An 18,294-nucleotide genomic window follows, 5' to 3' on the forward strand; every position below is an offset into this window, starting at 1 on the left:
CACTACAAATTTCAACCTTCTGGGAACCTACAGTAGACAATAGCATGTTACTGTCTCCTTCTGTGAAAAGGTGGCACAGATTCAGAAATCTATTAAATTTATCTTCCAAAAACTAATATCTTTTTGTCTCTCAGATTACTGTTACAGGGCTTTTTCATATGCTAACATATTTTAACATATTTCTGAAGCAGTATTAATCACACATTACCTGGAGCCTGTCTGTGATATTGGCCCATTTGTAACCCATTGTAACTACAATTGGGTTAATTTTTCCTCTCCAGATAGTGATTAATTGTCAATAAATTCTGAGTATCTTCTCTAACAATGTGATCTTTCAAGAGTCATGGGATAGCAGGTCTGTGATAATGATTCAGCTACAATAATGTACCTGATTTTTTTTCAGAATGTATTTCAAGCAACAGTAGAAGAAGGAATGAAAGAAGCTTTAAAAAGTGTGTCTTTCATTGAAAGAAATTTCACTCAGGAGAGTGATTGCAAAACTGTAAGACGAGACTATTTCATTCTAGTCTTCTGTGTGATCTGAGTCGTGACCTAGGCCATTGAAGTCTTGGGCTAAAACACAGCATATAGCAAATGGTCACTCCATTTTTCTTGAACAGTGATAGCCATCTAACTCAGTGTAAGTGCTTCCAGAGGAAGATTCACAGCAGCAGTCCAAGATATAACCTTGTTGTAAACACAATAAACAAAATTAGAAGGGAGCATTCTGATTAAACTCTAACTCCTCTCAGCTCTTTTCTCCATTCTGACATAATTCAGCTTCCCTGCACTACAGAAGATATTGCAGTGTCCTCTTGAACATTGCATTTAATGTTCCTTTCTCCCTCTAGCTGCTGCAACCAAACAAAACAAAAGATCTATCCACAGATTTAACTCCTGTCTTGGGTCAGTCAACATGTGAAAGGAGACTTCTATATTCTTGTTAACACAATAGATTGAAAATCATAATTCTAATACTCTGAAATCATAATATTGGCCATAAAGCCTGAAGGAATTTTTAGCAGCTCTTGCAGATCACCCATGTTTCATGATATGTTGAAAATTTAGTGTTAATTGTGTGATAATGTCTATTTCCTATAATTTTCCTGTTCTGCTCAGAACTCTAGTTGTCTTCCTATAACTTCTCACATATACTTAACCTTTGCTACTGTATCATCTCCAACAGTTTGTCACAGTCCCCTGTTCTTCTGATCCTCTTACATTGCTCTCTCCTGATTATTTTTCTTCTTTAACTATCTTAAGCTTTTCAGCCAGAGTGCATAAAGAGCACTAATTTATGTAAGTAACATTATCATATCAAACTATACTGAATACAGTTGATTGCTAACTAACATTATTCTCAATAAGACAACCACAGAAAAAAGAAAAAAAAGATTATATATATTTTTTAATATAAGCAGAACAAGTTTGCTTTTGCAGAAAGATTTTCTTCTGTAAATCAGTATGAAAGCAGGGGATAAAACTAGGTAATGATTACCAAAGTACTGTATGAAATAGGTAGTTTATTAACTTTGATCTCATCCATAATAAGCTTACGTCAATATAACTAAGAGCCAAGACTAACATACTGCTGAGCTTGAAACAATAAGGTCCTTTTTTAACAATGTAAAAATATATGTAGAATATATCCCTGCCAACTGTTAAGTTTTATTGTGAGCTTGCAATACCTAGCTTTCATTAAATAAAAGGTTCTAGCTTTTACTGAATAAAAGGTAGGGCTTCAGTTTTCATGGCAGCGACAACAACAACAAATTCTCTGTGTACCACTGCAGAAAAGCAGCCATGGACAGAAACCCATAGCAGTAACCATTTTCAGCAGCAGCTTTCAAATTCTTTCAAGAACACAGAATCTTAAATATCACAGCACTGACAAATTTCTGCAGAAGTTCTACACAAAATCGAGCTGGTTGAAAAAAATTATAAGGGTCTACAATACAAAGCATAACAACAGATGGACTAATAAAAAATTCTATCATTTCAGTATTAGACTTTCATTAAGTGGGCATGGATGCTACTCCTACCCAAGGTCTAATAGCGTGATTGCATCCTAACCAGTTAATTACCTCCTTTCAGACTCAGCTTCTTCCACTTCTGGAATAAATCTCTAAATTTAACTTAGAAAATTGGTGCTTATAATCCATTCTTTATTAATAAGCCATTTATCTGTTCTACTGTCCGGTACAGCTGGGGAAGTTTGGGCATGAGTTTTTCCTAAAACTGTAGCATACTTAGAATATTTACCAGGGGATCATACTTTAAATGCCTTTACTATGCTCCCAGATACTCTCCATGGAAGAAAGGGGACATAAAGCCATGTATCTCCTATTTGATTATTAGTTTTACTGACATAACATTAGGTTAAAATTATGCTGAACATTAATCATAATGTTCAGTATTCATAAACTGAGGTGAATGTAGATAACCTGAGCTTGACATTACTATCTGATGCTTGCAAATATGCTTGGCATGGAATTTCCAGTCTGTTGAGGCCTCCTCCGCGGTGAATATTGGCTCTATAATCAAATGGTGATTGCTTAGAAAGGTCATCTAGTGATAACCAATGGCAGAATTTGCAGTCAAACAAGTTTAAATTAAAAATAAAACGTTGTTAAAAGAATATATCACTGGATCCTCCGTTTGCTGATGCCTCTTAATCAAACTTTGAACTTTTCTAGTGTGTATGTCTTAGTTAAGCATAAGACACTGAGCTCAGGATAGAAGAAATTGTTTGAAAATGACAAAAACTGCTTTCATAAATCCAGCAAATGTTTGATCTTCAGACCTTAGGCAATATGAACAAATCTCACAGCATTCATGGATACATAGCTCTGTAAACTTCAGAAAGTCCCTTCTCAGTATGAACTAAATTCTGCTCATTTAACTCACATGGAGTTAATCTGGTTATTTTCTTTTAAAGTTCTTTTCTATGTACAGTGGACTCACACTTAGTTTGTCTACAGCATAACACAGCAAGTGCTGTACCTTCAACACTCAAGCTTCTAATTTTCAACAATCATTTTTTCACACATTTTTTTAATGTACTGCCTTTGTGTGCACAGTATAATTCAGTGAAAACTTATCTCCTCAGTTCATAGACGTATGCTACAAATACATAATTAAGCTCATCCTGACACACTGAAGAAACATGACTGGAGAGAAAATTAAAGCCTCTGAAGAAATATATGGTCAGAATATCTCCACTTATTCACTTTGCAAGTTCATCAACTGATCTTGCCTTATTAATTCATACTTGCTGCCAACTCTGGTGTTAATTTTCATGAATACCACAATACTACATTTATCAGAAGCCCAAAAAAGAAAAAAAAAAAAAAGGCTTACAAATAACCTGTAAAAAAGCTTTTGACACATTGCTTATATCAATACGTAATGCACATTTTCCCTGTATGTTATACTAAGAAATTTATGGTAAGAATACAGCAGATCCTGTAACAGCCAGCTGAGTAACTGACATATAAAAGAAACCCAAACCAGACATGTATTTAAAAACAGATTTTATTAAAAAGGTCCAAGTTTTTTCATATTTCTAAGTTAAATAAACTTGGCTAGTTAAACGTATTAAATGAAATCCCATGAACAGCTTAAGCAAGCTAAAAGAGGATAAAAGATTTTTTAGAACAATTATTGATAAACCTATAAAAAAACCCAAAACACCTGTGTCAACCAATGTACACATAAAAAGCCCACGGAAGAAACAAGGTTTATTCTCTTTATTCATTCCATTTAGGTTGCCATCCAGCAGTTGCTCACATTGAATCAGAGGAACATTTTCTTTATCTATAAGTATGCAAAACAGCAGGGAAATAATTGTCACAGAAAAACATTACTGAGGTATTTTGTTTTGCCAACATCAAATGAATTCTTTTTTTTCATTTAGTATTTCTAGTCAAAGAAGTTATTAAAATTTTGCCTTAAACACAATTCCCCTTGCAACTGACTTTGCATCACCTGAGAATTTCTTGTATGCTATACATGCATCTGTCTGTCTGTCTCTCTCTCTATTTATCTATTTATTTTCATAGCTGTTTGTGTTATCTGTTTCTTTTTCCACAGATTATTAAAACATTTCAGTTTTAGTCCTCTAATGTCCTAAAAAATCAAGCTTTGGAGTACCTCACTCAGGTAGTCATACTTCTGCAAATCATAGAATCAACTAAGTTGGAAAAGACCTTTAAGATCAAGTTCAACCATTACATCAGGACTGCCAATACCACCACTAAACCATGTCACTGAGGGCCTCATCTATACAGTTTTTGAACATCATCAGAATCTTAGTCCAGAAGATTTAGAATCATAGAATCATTAGGATAGTTTGAGTCGAAAAGGACCTTAAGATCATCTAGTTCTAATCCCCCTGGCTTGAGCAGGGGCACCTCACAACAAACCATGTCAACCAGGACTCCGTCCAACCTGGCCTTGAACTCTGCTAGGGATGGAGCATTCACAACTTACTTGGGCAACCCATTCCAGTGCCTCACCCATTCAGTGCCTCATTTCACACAGTCAACTTTGACTTCTCACACATGTAACTAGCTGGTTGTTGAGTAAGAATATAAATCTGATTTTTGTCTTCCTTAATTTTTAAACTAATACAGAGATTTTATTTTAATGGCAGTAGCAGACTTGGGATCTAGGGTTTCATTCATAATGTTCAATAACCTGACTAATCCATGTTTTGGACTTGACTTTTTATATTTTTTTTCTTAACATAAGAAAGATAAAATTTTAAAATTACTTGACTAGTAAATAATATTTGTAGGTTGCATTCATAGAATGTTATCCAGCTCAGTAATAAATACTTTGTTTAATTTTCTCTCTTCAGTTCTATGCTATTTCATGTTATCTTTCTGGTCTTACAGATTCTAATGAATTTCATATCCCTTTTTTTCAAGAATTGCCTCCATAACCATGCAAAAGATACTATCATAGTAACATAGATTTCTAAAATACGCTTATATAGTAAAGCTAAAACTATGAAACACAACATAATAAGAATCACAAAAGTCAAAGACACAAGAATATTTGTTACAGATTTATAATATCAAGCATTTTAAGAAAATAGAATGTATTCTGGGGGCCTTGATTATTAATATTTTAATGCCTAGTGTTAACAATGTTGCTTTAACATCTGTTCTGAAATTTTTATAGCTCAATAAAGTAGGTACCTTTTAAATCTAAAAAATATGGTTATTTCATATTTTGGATGGCATCATAATTTCCAAATAAATACCACTCATAGTGGTCATCATTCATTTTGAAATGCATGTGATGGTGTAATATATAGAGAAAAGGCAGAGAAGTACCTTCATGACCTTCTCTAGACATTGATCCCTTTTTAACAGTTTTAGAATAGAAACTGAAGGTATAGAATATGAATATTAAAACCCCAGGTAGAAGAAATCTGATGACAAAAAGCATGTAGAAGACAGCTAAGACATGGTGTGAAGGAGGTCCAAAAGATCTCATCCATGTCCCAGGAAAGAAGAGGAGTCATAAGTGAGCTGTTGGTAGAAGAGGCTATTAGAAATTGATCCAGTGTTTCTGGGAAGTGCATCAGTTGACAAAGAACTAAGTGTCGCCAGTATAACTGAGGTCTGAATCAAGCAAGAAATATGACTTAAGCTTCTACAGAGAATAGACCCTTCCACCTCCCAGACCACGTGTAGTCCATATCAGGATGGATCATTTCAGTAACCGCAGCAAGATAAAGCCTTGGATTTTATTTATGGTAGCTCACAAAATAATTCTTCATCTTTAATTCTTTTATGTGTATTCCATTAAAATTGGATGTGCAGTACTCTAAAATAGAGCTGTCTCTTATTCTCTTAAAAAAAAAAAGATGGCTAGACTAAGATTTTATAAGTCAAAAAAGATTGCAGCTGAGTTATGAACTGTTGAAGTCCTTGAAATGAAAGTGAAGAAATGCTAATCCAGCTCTAAGTTTAGTCTGCCCTACTTAATATTAGTTTATTAGTGGGGAAAAGGACATAAAAAGTGCAAAATATTTGCTTTTTTTAGACTCACTAGGAGACATTATGCATGCATAAGACAGCTGGTATATTGATTTCAAAATTGCATAGATTTGTTTTAGATGTATTTCATTAAATGTTTAGCTTACAGCTAGATGCAGCCATTCACTGATAGGAGAAAACAGCATACAAAATCTTTTCCCATCAACAATTCATGCAAGCATTATGTCAACTGAAAGTCAAATTATTTCAAATTTTAGGACAATATTAATCTGTGTCCAAATAGTTATACCTCATGGGCACTGTAATTCAAATGATTTCTGTACACACTCTCTTCCAAGGACTAATATCCCAACCTGGGCTATATTTTTGACGATCACTGAAATTCTAGCTAGATTGCATCTGTATGAAAAACAAGTATTTTGTCTATAAGACACAATACTTTTGAAAAAAAGAAGCATAAAATAAATAAATAGGAAGGATTATGTCATGAATTGTGATTATACTGGGGGAAAAATTACTCAATATTTTACTTAAGTTCCCCCTCTCTCACTGAATATTTCTGATTAAAGTAAATATGATTCATTTTGTTTCTTTCACAGGGTTACTAAGCAGCTGATACTTATAACTAGTTGTTCAGCTAAAGACCCATATCCTGTCAGAAATACTGAAACAATGATATCCTATAGAAAAAGCTGATGATACTTTTCAAGTTTCTTTATTAAATTCAAGGACTGCAGAGGTTAGCTTGGGAAGTTTAGTCAAATATACTAGTTACATATTTGGGAGTTTAGTGAAGAAAAACTAGAGAAAATTAATTTGTTTAAGAAACATGGTACATATGGCAAAACTTTGCTTATTATAAATTTGCAAAAGAACCATAAACCTACAATTTAGCATTACAGATTTGCATAGTTAGACACTTAGACATACTTAGATATTTAGACTTTAGACACATACAGATTCAAACTGATGACTATTGATCTGTCAATTTTGGTAGAGTCAACTGTGTAAATTCCTCCACTGCTCACTGAAGAACATGAAACAAAAGAAAGTCAGTTTAAAGACTACAATATTGTAGAATAGAAATATAAACAATGATTTTACAATATGTATCAAAAATTGATCGTGTGCAGCAATATCCCTCTGTAAATTTTGATCCACGATAATAGAATTATGTGATAGTAAAAAGAGAATTGTATTTGGAGGAAAAAAATCCGAATTAATTCTTTGATTCAGCATAATAACATTTTTAGAGAGAAATCTAAAAATAGTTTGCTGAAGCCATCCCTGATTTCTTAAAGCAATATGTTTCTGAACAGTGTTTGAGATGCAGCATATTGATTGCACTGCAAAATTCTTGGTTGAAAAAAAGGGTAACAGAAACAAACTAGACAGTGTGTGCCAACTGCATATGTGTCATCTTTTAGTAGATGATCTGGAGCTGGCTAACCTCAGAAAAGCAGTCAGCATGCAAAGTAGATCAGACAATTTCACAGCGCATATTGGTTTCAGATTACCTGTAGGCAAAATTCATGTGATTATTCAATATAAATATTTAGCTGTCCAATGTGAATTAATGTGCAGAGCCACATCTCTTCAACTAATTCTGGGCATTACTGTTATTAATGTATATATGTTGACTTGCTTCTTCTCAGCCAATAAGATAGCACATTGGAAGCCTCCTAGCTCTCATTGGAAGATTCTTAGCTCAGTTGTAAAAAAAAACAAACAAAAAACCCCCAGAAAAAATTTAAAGAAAATCCTAGTTCCTCATTAGTCTAAATTAGAAAATTATTAGTAACTGTTAATAATTTATTGATATCTCACAATAAGGCCAACACAATGCTTTGACCTTGGAAGAGAAGCACATGATATTATAGTAATCCTATGATCAAATATTTGACTCTCTGTTTTGCTTTCCAATTTACAGGTATAATTGTAATGAATTTTGGAAAGATACACTGTCAGAATAAAACCATCATGCCTAAGATTGTAATTTTTTGTCAAGCCTCTACAATATGCTTATTGAAGCCAAAAAAGATGACTGAAACCTGTGTAGAAATGCCCAAGCTAGCTTTAAAATAGCAGAATGAGGCTAATAACAGTAAACATTCAAGAGACTGAAGCTCAGCATGAGCTATAAAACAGACCTAGGAAAAATCATCAATACTTATGAAATTAGTCTGTCATAAAATTGGAGGTATTTAAGCCACGCTTTTACTGATAACTGATTTTCCATATTTTTTACTAAAGTATAAACACACAAGAGTATATTCTCTGTATTCTTGTACACCTATTTAGAATTGGGTATAGAGTTGATTAAAGTTGAATCATTGATGTTTTTTCTTGTTCTGCTGTTCTCTGATTACAAACATTGGGATATTTGTAAGACCTCAATGCTTAACGTTATTGCTGTAATATAAAATTGTATGAGAAAGCTAACAATTACTGTTACTTTGGACTGTTGTGATATGGGATATGTCACAGATATGTAGCTTATGGATATGCGTCTTGTGAATATGGGCTTCTGCAGAGCCTTTGACTGTGAAAGCTAAGATTATGTATCCCTATTTGAGGCAAGCTGAGAAAAGCAAAAAGGTATTTGCCCTGGATTCAGCAGTAGCAGTCATTTTTCACATTCTTAGTAGCTGGTGTAGTGCTGTGTTTTTGACTTTCAGTCTGAGAACAACGCTGATAACACCGATGTTTTTAGGTGCTGCTCAGTAATGTTTACTCTGACCAAGGAGTTTCTGAGTCTCATATTCTGCCAGGGAGAAGGGGAAGCCGGGAGGAAGCAGAGACAGGACACCTGACCCAAACTAGCCAAAGGAATATTCTATACCACAGCACGTCATGCCCAGTATATAAACAGGGGGCAGTTACCCAGAAGGGCTAGATCACTGCTTGGGTTGAGTTGGGTATTGGTTGGTGGGTGGTGAGGGGTTGTATTCTCTTCCCTTGTTATTTCCCTTATCATTATTATTACTGGTGGTAGCAATAGTGGTTTTGTGCTATACCTTAGTCACTGGACTGTTCTTATCTCAACCCGCGGGAGTTCTCCTTCCTATCCCTCCGGGAGCTGTGGGAGGAATGGGGGGAAGTGAGCAAGTGGCTGAATGGTTCTGGTTTGCCAGCTGGGCTTAAACCATGACAGTATTCTTTTATATGTACTTTTTCCTTTAAAAGCAGAAGATCTAATGTATTTTGTAATTTAAAAAAATGCATGTTTTATATTGATTACATGTTTTAGGGAGATCTCCAGCTTGAAGAGTCACTTTAGAGAGTATCCCAATAAATAGAAAATAACTTAAACACAAACAATTTAGTCTTTGACATTATAAAATGATCTTTTATTATTTTTCAGATGTGATGAAAGATTGCCACCATAACTTAGAGAGCAGATTTTTTTACAGTACTTACTGCAATGCTGCAACAGTGAAATCTTAGTTGTATGAGATCCACCGTACTGTCCTTTTATGACACCTTAACTGAAAAATAAACTGAGATGGTTGGGTTTGTGTATGAAATATGGAGTATTATGGTATCACTGGAGTGAAGTTTAGTCAAAGTTTTTGCTATTACAGTTGAGTTACTTATATATATATTATATATTTATATATATACTTATATACTTATATATATATAGTATATATATATTCTGACGATACACATTGACAGCACAAAAAGAGTGGCCCAGATTGGGCATGCCTGAAAAAAAACTAGTGAGACAGAACCACTGTTTCTCCATCAGAAAGGTATTGTTCTGAACAAAACAATAGGTTAACTGCTCCTACCTGCAGAGGTTGAAGCTTTTCCAGTGTATTCTTTGCCTTCACACTATCTTTCCTGTAGAAACACACTTGCCAGCAGAAGCAAATGACAGAAATATATAGGCCATTTTGCAAATGGCAAAAACAATAGCCTAAGCTGTGAAATACTGGCAGGAGTCACATAACCGTGAGGAGTGGTGAGATGGGAATGTCCAAAACTGAACTTCTGAACTGCTTGCTACTTGCTGTGTGCAACTGGTACATGAAAGTTGTAAGTTTTTATAACACCCTGGCTAAGCAAAAGTGGCATGCCTTGAATCCTCCAGTCAACAGACACGAGACGTCACCAACAGTTGCAAAGCTGATCACATGCTGTGTTTCAGCATATAGGCTGTTCAGATTGGAAAAACTGGAGGCTTGAGAGGCCAGAAAGAAGAGGGGATGGAAGATAAAGGTTCCCCAAAAGAAGCAGTCTCAGAAAGATGTGTGGTGGAAAGAAACAAATGAAGATCTTGCCTGAAGGAAAGATGCTGAAAGTGAGGTACAATCCTGGAAACCAGGGACATGCATGGAGACAGATGGCAGGGGACAGCCAGGCAGTTTGGCCAGTGGTGCCCAAAGCTGGTAGATGCAAACAGTGACAAAGTAGGAAACAACATTACTTCCTTGTGAAAATGACCTCCGAAGGAGGCTATTGAACTGACTCCTTGTCCTTATAAAGCACAGGCACTGCTGAATGCCAGAATAAGTTGTGTAGAGACCACATGCAGCCTACTGAACTTGAATTATGCCACAGAGTTGACTGCCTTGGTGTATCGGCAGTGGACTCTGTCTTTGACATTGTAGACAGTGATACTGAAGCATTTCTCTTTCCTGTAAATGTAGTCAAACTCAATTGAAGAATGTAATTTTTATGTGCTAGTGTATTACAGAACATAGTTTATCCCATCTGAGTCTGCAGTTTAAGGGTAAATGCAAAAGTGAGATAACTCACTATCATACCCACAGCAGAACATTTCCTCTACATATCCCTGATAGGATTTAAATTCAGTTAATTTACTTTTGTGTAAGCTTTGCCCTTCATTTCATATTCTTTGTGGTATGAATTATTACTGACATTTAAGAACCCCATTTTATAGCTGTGATCAAAATGGAATGCAGGTAAATAAAAAGTGACATTATACATAACACAATATAGAAGGCTATAAAAAAATGCAAATTGTAGTAGCTCATCCATGCTCATATTTAAGGCATTGAAAGTATTAGAACATCCTATGAAATGAGAAGTAATGCCTACTTGCCTGTGGTAAGGAAGAATAAGAAAGATAAAATAATTAAGTTATAAAACTTTGGTCTGATCCTGAATAGTGGTCTCTGATCTTGAGTGTTGTATGCCCCCTTAAGTCAGTATGAGGCTATGATTTAACAGAAAATTCTGGAAAAAGTTAAACACAGAAATATTTATGACAGGAATTAATTATAGTATGAAGTAAAAATTTTGTAAAACATCTTTAAATATCATGTCAAACCAAATCCACATAAAATGGAAAAGAACTTGTAGTTTTGATGAGTTTTCTTGGTCTTTCACATCTAACTAAGGCACAACACAAAATCTGGGTGGCTTGGATGGGACACTGCAGGCAAAGCCTGGTACTGTGCTAAAAACTAACACAAGCATAACTGGAATTCATTTTGATTTAAACTGGATGATGATTTTAGAACTCCTATGGATGAAGGCGCTTTCCCAGTTCATCTTAGATTTAACTCTTAGTTCCAGCGCTCCTTGAGTTTGGGTTTGGGGTTCTTTTGGTTTGGAAGGAGGAGAGTTATTTGTTTGAGTTTTTTTCCTAATCATTACCTAAGTTACTATTTTTGTGGTTAAGAATCAGTTTCTTGGTCATCACAGTAACTCATATCATGAAATATTTTCCACTTTACAAATATTGGAATTGAAGAAGAAATATGGACTTGAAAAGAGCAAAATTACATAGTCATCTACTAGGTAAAGAGGAATGAAGATTTAGCAGTGAGCCTTGAATAAGTAATTTTTTTAAAGTATATGAAGAGCTACTAGGAAGTAGATAATTTCCAAAGTGTAAATCAAAGACTCTCACAAATTCTCTCTCAGAATTTAATTCTGTGAGAGATTTTCACAATAAATTTTATTTGTGCAGTATTAACTGCATTCACGCACGCTTTATATCATTAATGATTGTTAATCATAGAATCATAGAATCACAGAATATTTAGGGTTGGAAAGGACCTTAAGATCAACAAATTCTAACACTCCTGCCATAGGCAGGGATGCCTCACATTAGACCACGTTGCTCAAGGCTCTGGCCAATCTGGCCTTGAACACTGCCAGGGATGGAGCATTTACCACTTTTTTGGGCAACCTGTTCTAATGCCTCACCACCCTCACAGTAGAGAACTTCTTCCTTATTTACAATCTAAACTTCCCCTGTTTAAGTTTAAACCATCACTTGTCCTATCGCTACAGTCCCTGATGAAGTGTCCCTCTCCAGCATCCCTGTAGGCCCCCTTCAGATACTGGTAGCCGCTCTGATGTCTCCACGCAGCCTTCTCTTCTCCAGGCTGAACAGCCCCAACTTTCTCAGCCTGTCTTCATACGGGAGGTGCTCCAGTCCCCTGATCATCCTTGTTGACCTCTTCTGGACTTGCTCCAACAGTTCCATGTCTTTTTTATGTTGAGGACACCAGAACTGCACACAATACTCCAAGAGAGGTCTCACAGGAACAGAGTAGAGGGGCAGGATCACCTCCTTTGACCTGCTGGTCACGCTACTTTTGATGCAGCCCAGGATATGGTTGGCTTTCTGGGCTGCAAGTGCAGATTGAAGTTGGCTCATGTTCAGTTTCTCATAACCAAAACCCCCAAGTCCTTCTCCGCAGGGTTGCTCTGAATCACTTCTCCACCCAACCTGTAGCTGTGCGTGGGATTGCTCCGACCCTGGTATGGGACCTTGCACTTGGCTTGGCTAAACTTCATAAGGTTGGCACTGGCAGACCTCTCAAGCATGTCAAGGTCCCTCTGGATGGCATCCCTTCCCTCCGGCATGTCAACAGAACCACATAACTTAGTGTCGTCGGCAAACTTGCTGAAGGTGCACTCAATCCCAATGTCAACAACAAAGATTTTAAATCAAAGTGGTCTTAACACCGACCCCTGAGGGACACCACTCATTACCCATCTCCAGCTGGACACTGAGCCATTGACTGCAACTCTTTGGGAGTGGCCATCCAGCCAATTCTTTATCCACTGAGTGGTGCCTCCATCAAATTTATGTCTCTACAGTTTAGAGACAAAGATGTCATGCGAGACAGTGTTGAACATTTTGCACAAGTCCGGATAGATGATATCAACTCCTTTGCCCCTGTCCATCAGTTCTGTAGCCCGATCATAGAAGGACACCAAATTGGTCAGGCAGTTGAAACATTTAGAAAGCATTAAGTTTCCTGGAAGTAATTGTTTCATTTTTCAATGCTCAGTAACACTGAACAAAAGTACTAACCAAAAGTCACACTAGTAAAGTTAGCTTGCCACTTACTGGTAATTTGACCATTTTTTCTTGCAGAATTTTAAAAGCCCTGAGTGACTTCAATTTCATTTCCTCTCTTTCTCTTTCTTCCTTTCTCTCTCTTACGTGCACACATACATACAAACAAAAACAGTTTCTCAGAGCAATGCTGTTTTCACTTGCTGTTCACTTGCTTTCTTTTTAATTAAAAAAAATTTTAATAACAATGTACCTTATATGACTTTTTTTTTCTATTTTTCTTTTATGCATTCATCATGCTATTTGGTCTTCCTCTTAAATCCTAGATTTTATTGACATTGTTTATGAAACGAGACCAGTATATCTTTTTGTCCAATACTACCTGGGCTGATCTCTTCTCATTCTTTTACTATGCCAGGCATCCTACTGATTCTCATGTCAAAGACTTCCAGGTCTATGGGCATAATATCCATGGTGAATTCTGAACAAAGAAGACTTTTTTCTGTAAGTGAATTACTGGATAATCCAAAAAATAGAGTGCAAGAAAGACATTATGTACAGATTTATATGTAAGAGTTATCCTTTTGGGCTTTTTCATGTTGTTTTCCCATGTTACTGAAAGTGGTTACATAGAGCAGAAGGTTGTTACAGAAATCAAAGCGTGAGAGCATCAGTAGATTGTTGACTGACCCTGACCTATGGGTGTCCTAATTTTCATATTCTGGCATGCAGGTGAATTGAGAATTAAAACTGAAACCTGTCACCATCTTACAAACTCTGTCAGCCTCAGCAGAGGCTTGGATGAGAGTGAGAATTTTACTGATGATATCTGCTTAGAAGAAGCTCTGTTGCTTCTAGAAGACTTTATTGCTTTACCTAATCAGAGCTCTGCATACATTGCTCTGATAAGTAAGTTGCCCAGGGACATTGCAATGTATACATTATCAGGTGTTTTTAAGAGCCTCCTGGGCAAACAAAATGTGCTCTTCACAATGTAATGGCAGCTGAGACTACCTTCAAAACAAGATGGCTAGGTAGGTTTCTTCCACTTTGACTCTTACTTCTTACTTTATTATAATTTTCATGCGATTTTTATATTGATTCCCGTCAACTCTGGAGAGAAAATGTTTGCCTACAGTGGAAACTGGCACATATAGAGATTAAATAATTCAAAGGTCAAGCTGCTACTGAATCTGAGATGGAACTCAAGGAAATGAGTTTTGTACCCAGCCAACTAGACAATAGTCCACCTCAGAAATCCCAAGTAAAGAAGGCAACAGATTTTTACACCATTTGCTCTGATTCTTTAGTCACTGCAGTACTGTAGAGACATGAAAGCATCACTTCTATTAAGTTTAGACATATCCTACTGGGATTCATTTTACCTGCAGTTTTTTCTCTACTTTTTAACATATATTTATTGATTTCATTGATTAAGGCATCTGTTTTATGTGAAGCCATTATTTGTTCTCGTGGAACACTGTTTAGCAACTGTTATAGTTCAGACAAGGGGTGACAAGATAAGAATTAAACTAATAGAGAGTAGTATTTTAACACCTGGCCTGAAACAGCAATATTACTGAATCTCACTTTAAGAAAACTAGTTATTTTTCACTATTTTGAATCTGATGGCAGTGTGGATTGCTCCGCATTAAAAAAAAAAAAAAATACTGAAAATGCAAAAGAATTTTTACACAGGGAGAGATTTTTTTACAGATTTTTTTCTTTCTATTTTAATTTTTTGATTAAACAGACTCTTTCCTATCAAAAGTTATGGCTCAGTTTTCCAGATAAATTATGTTAGATCACTGAAAACCATCACATTTCTTCATTAAAATGCTGATCTATGGAAGAAATTTGGAGTTTTCTTTGCATGTTAGTTTAAACTCCACTTCATGAATAAAAGCAGGATACAAGTTTTGACTGATTTACACCTGTTAAAATTAAAAGTGGTCAGACTGTGGTCAAGATGAGGCTCGTTTGCTAGCACCTGTATGGTTGAAAGTACTTAAATCTTGCACATTAAGTTACATTATTTAAACTACTATGTGCAGTAGCAAGTAAAATATCTGTTAAAATGTTTTGATTATACTGAACTTTGTTCTCTGCTCAGAAGCTTTTCTATCAATGTGCTGGTTGAAAGAACAGATTTTTTTTTTTTTTTCAGTGATCATTTATGATTGTTGGAAATTGTTGCTCTGCCACCGAATTACACTGTTTAAGATGAAGCACTGAATGCTGCATACCATTCTGCATTTTGCAGTGGGAAAAATACTGCAGTAAAATTGCAGCAGTAGTACTACATCTTCCTTTGTGCTACTTCATTGAAGAGATTACAAAACTTCAGTTTCTTCAATGACTTGTGTAATCTAAATCACTCAGATTTCATACCATCAAGAAAGATAGACAGGGAAATAAAGCAGTTTGGACAATTTCTTCCAGCTCCAGGCAGGTGCAGTTTTGCTATACCTGCCAGCTGACCCTCATTTTGCATGTCAAACATAGTACTGAATTTGAGACAGAAGAACTGACAGCAATCTGAACTTCATTTAGTTTAGCTGCTTCCAGTTATCCTCTTACTTTCCACTGCTTTGTAGTCTTTACTACTGTTGAGGATGTTAAGAGGACATAGGAAAAGAAGGCTCAGTTTTCAAATGTCGATGACCATTTCAAACAGATGGAAGATTCACATGTGACTGGAAGAAAAGTGTTTAAAATGTTTTTTCTTGCTTAATGGTTAAGAATGGAATGTTTAGGAAAAAAATAGTGTTTCTATGAAATTTCTTAACGGACCAAGTTCTACCTGTTCTATGCTAGTGCAGTAATATTTTCCCCATGTAGCTGTGCAGGCTTGCAAAACTGGGAAATAAGCTGTGTTTAGTGAGAGAATAGAAGGCATTTACACCTCCCAAAGTCACAGGAAGACACTTCAGTGTGTCAGATGTTAACTTTGATTCTTCTTGCCTCCTGCCACAGCTGTCCCTTGTGATGACACGGGTAACAGTCAGAGTTTCTCAGCTTCCACTCAGCTTTGAACTCATCAGGAATTATAAACCAGAAGTCACTGTTTCTCATATATTTGCTGTCACTCAGCACTGTACTCCAACTCCTCTCTCTGCTTTTTGTTATGATCCTGTTAGCTCTTTTATAACAATCAGATCTTAAGTAAATAATGTGTGTATTGCCGACTCAAGCATATGCAATTATATTCCCCAGAAAAGACAGTAAATGCCAGATAGTAAGCTTGGGATAAATACAGATATAACCATATTTGCAAGGTTTTAGGCTTCAGGATGCATACTGACCAGCCAAGGACATTAATTACATACTGACAAGATCTTTTGGGCAGAGGAGGAAAAGAATGGTTTTCACATCTTTTTCTTCTTTTCTCAAGTTGTCAGTTTGCGAACACTAAAAGATATTTTGGGAATTTGGGTATGGATTAGTGTCCAGTCTTATCTGCTTCAAACGTCTCTTACTTTCCAAAAAGCTTTGATCCTTAATTTGATAATTGGACATCTACAAGTTGGTTGCTGACTGACCAGATACACTGTCTCAGAAACTGTATGTGGCTAGTGCCCACAGTAAGAATCTGATGGATCAAATATAAAATTGCCCTTACTTAAGTAAAGAAATAGCAGAATACTCAATGGAATAGCAGAAATACAAATACTACATCCTTGTCTGCTGAGGGCCCAGGCAGATATATTTTATAATTCAATAAACTACCTGTGAACAAATGAACATTCAGAGTTTTCTTCCATCACCTTATTATATCCCATGATATTTTTTTGCAACTTCTACTGAGCTGTTAATCACTTCTGAGAAGTTTAAAAAAATATAAAATTATTTGAAAACTACTTCAGGTGAAGAAGACAGTTCTTTGACTGGGCACAACCTGGCCACTGTCCAGAAGCCCATCTCTATACACAAAAAATATCCTGAGGACTCTCAGACCATTAAGTTAACAGCAGGTAGCAACTCAGGGAAGTTTATACACTTGAATTGGATATGAAAATTCAATAATATAAGCGAAAAAATCAGAGAGGTGCCACCTATAGATGGCACCTACAAAAAATCACACAGACAATATCTGCCAGAGCAAAACCTGCTTAAGTTAGTCTGTAGGTGCACAGAATAGGAGGTCCCTCAACCATCATTCTTCCATGAAGCTATAGGCTGGCTTCAGGAAGGGGCCTAACTCCAGCTAGGATTAATAGCATTGAAATGTCTGTAAAAGTCAGGCGCATATTCTAGTTCTTCCCCAGATACGGCTTAGGTTTTCCCTTACACAACTCACACAACAGATGATAAGTATACACAGTTTAAGGTGAATCCAAGAAAACAGTTCAACAGCAGGATCTTCCGAGTAAAAGCAGATGAGCTTGAAGACAGGTCTTGGAGTTCTTTGACTTCAAACAAGAATATAATCTCCTACTACCAATACCATTCTGGAAGAATGGCTATTGCTCCTCTTATTCAGCCTTTGGATTAGGGAGATATTATATGAAAATTTTCAGTTGTTCAGCAACATTTTATTTGATAACCAACTTAAGAGAGACAATAAGCACATAATAATTTTGTATTTTCCATGCTGCTGATTATTTATCTGCATCATAAAATGGTCTTCTTTCCCTTCCTTCCCTTCTTTTTTTAATACTTTTTACTTTTTATTAATCCTGAGTGTAGTTCATGCACATTTTCTTTTTCTGTTTATTTACAATATGGTCAAGGAGAACAACATGGTTGATTTCCAGTCCCTGCTACTTCTATAACCTCAGAACTCATTCACACTCTTCACTTCAGACAGCAGTGAGCATTAAAGTATATTGGAGCTTACAGGAAATAGGTGCTCATTTGCCCACCTGGAAGTGCCAAAATACTGAGAATTGCAAACTGTCAGCTGATAGCTCTCATCCAGCAACTGAGTTCTGAGTAAGTAAAGCTTCATGGTCTAGGATTAGTGAATAGTGACAGATAAAAGTCTTGGGGAGT

The sequence above is a fragment of the Lathamus discolor genome, chromosome 6 (genome assembly GCF_037157495.1).
Source record: "Lathamus discolor isolate bLatDis1 chromosome 6, bLatDis1.hap1, whole genome shotgun sequence".
Lineage (NCBI taxonomy): Eukaryota > Metazoa > Chordata > Aves > Psittaciformes > Psittacidae > Lathamus > Lathamus discolor.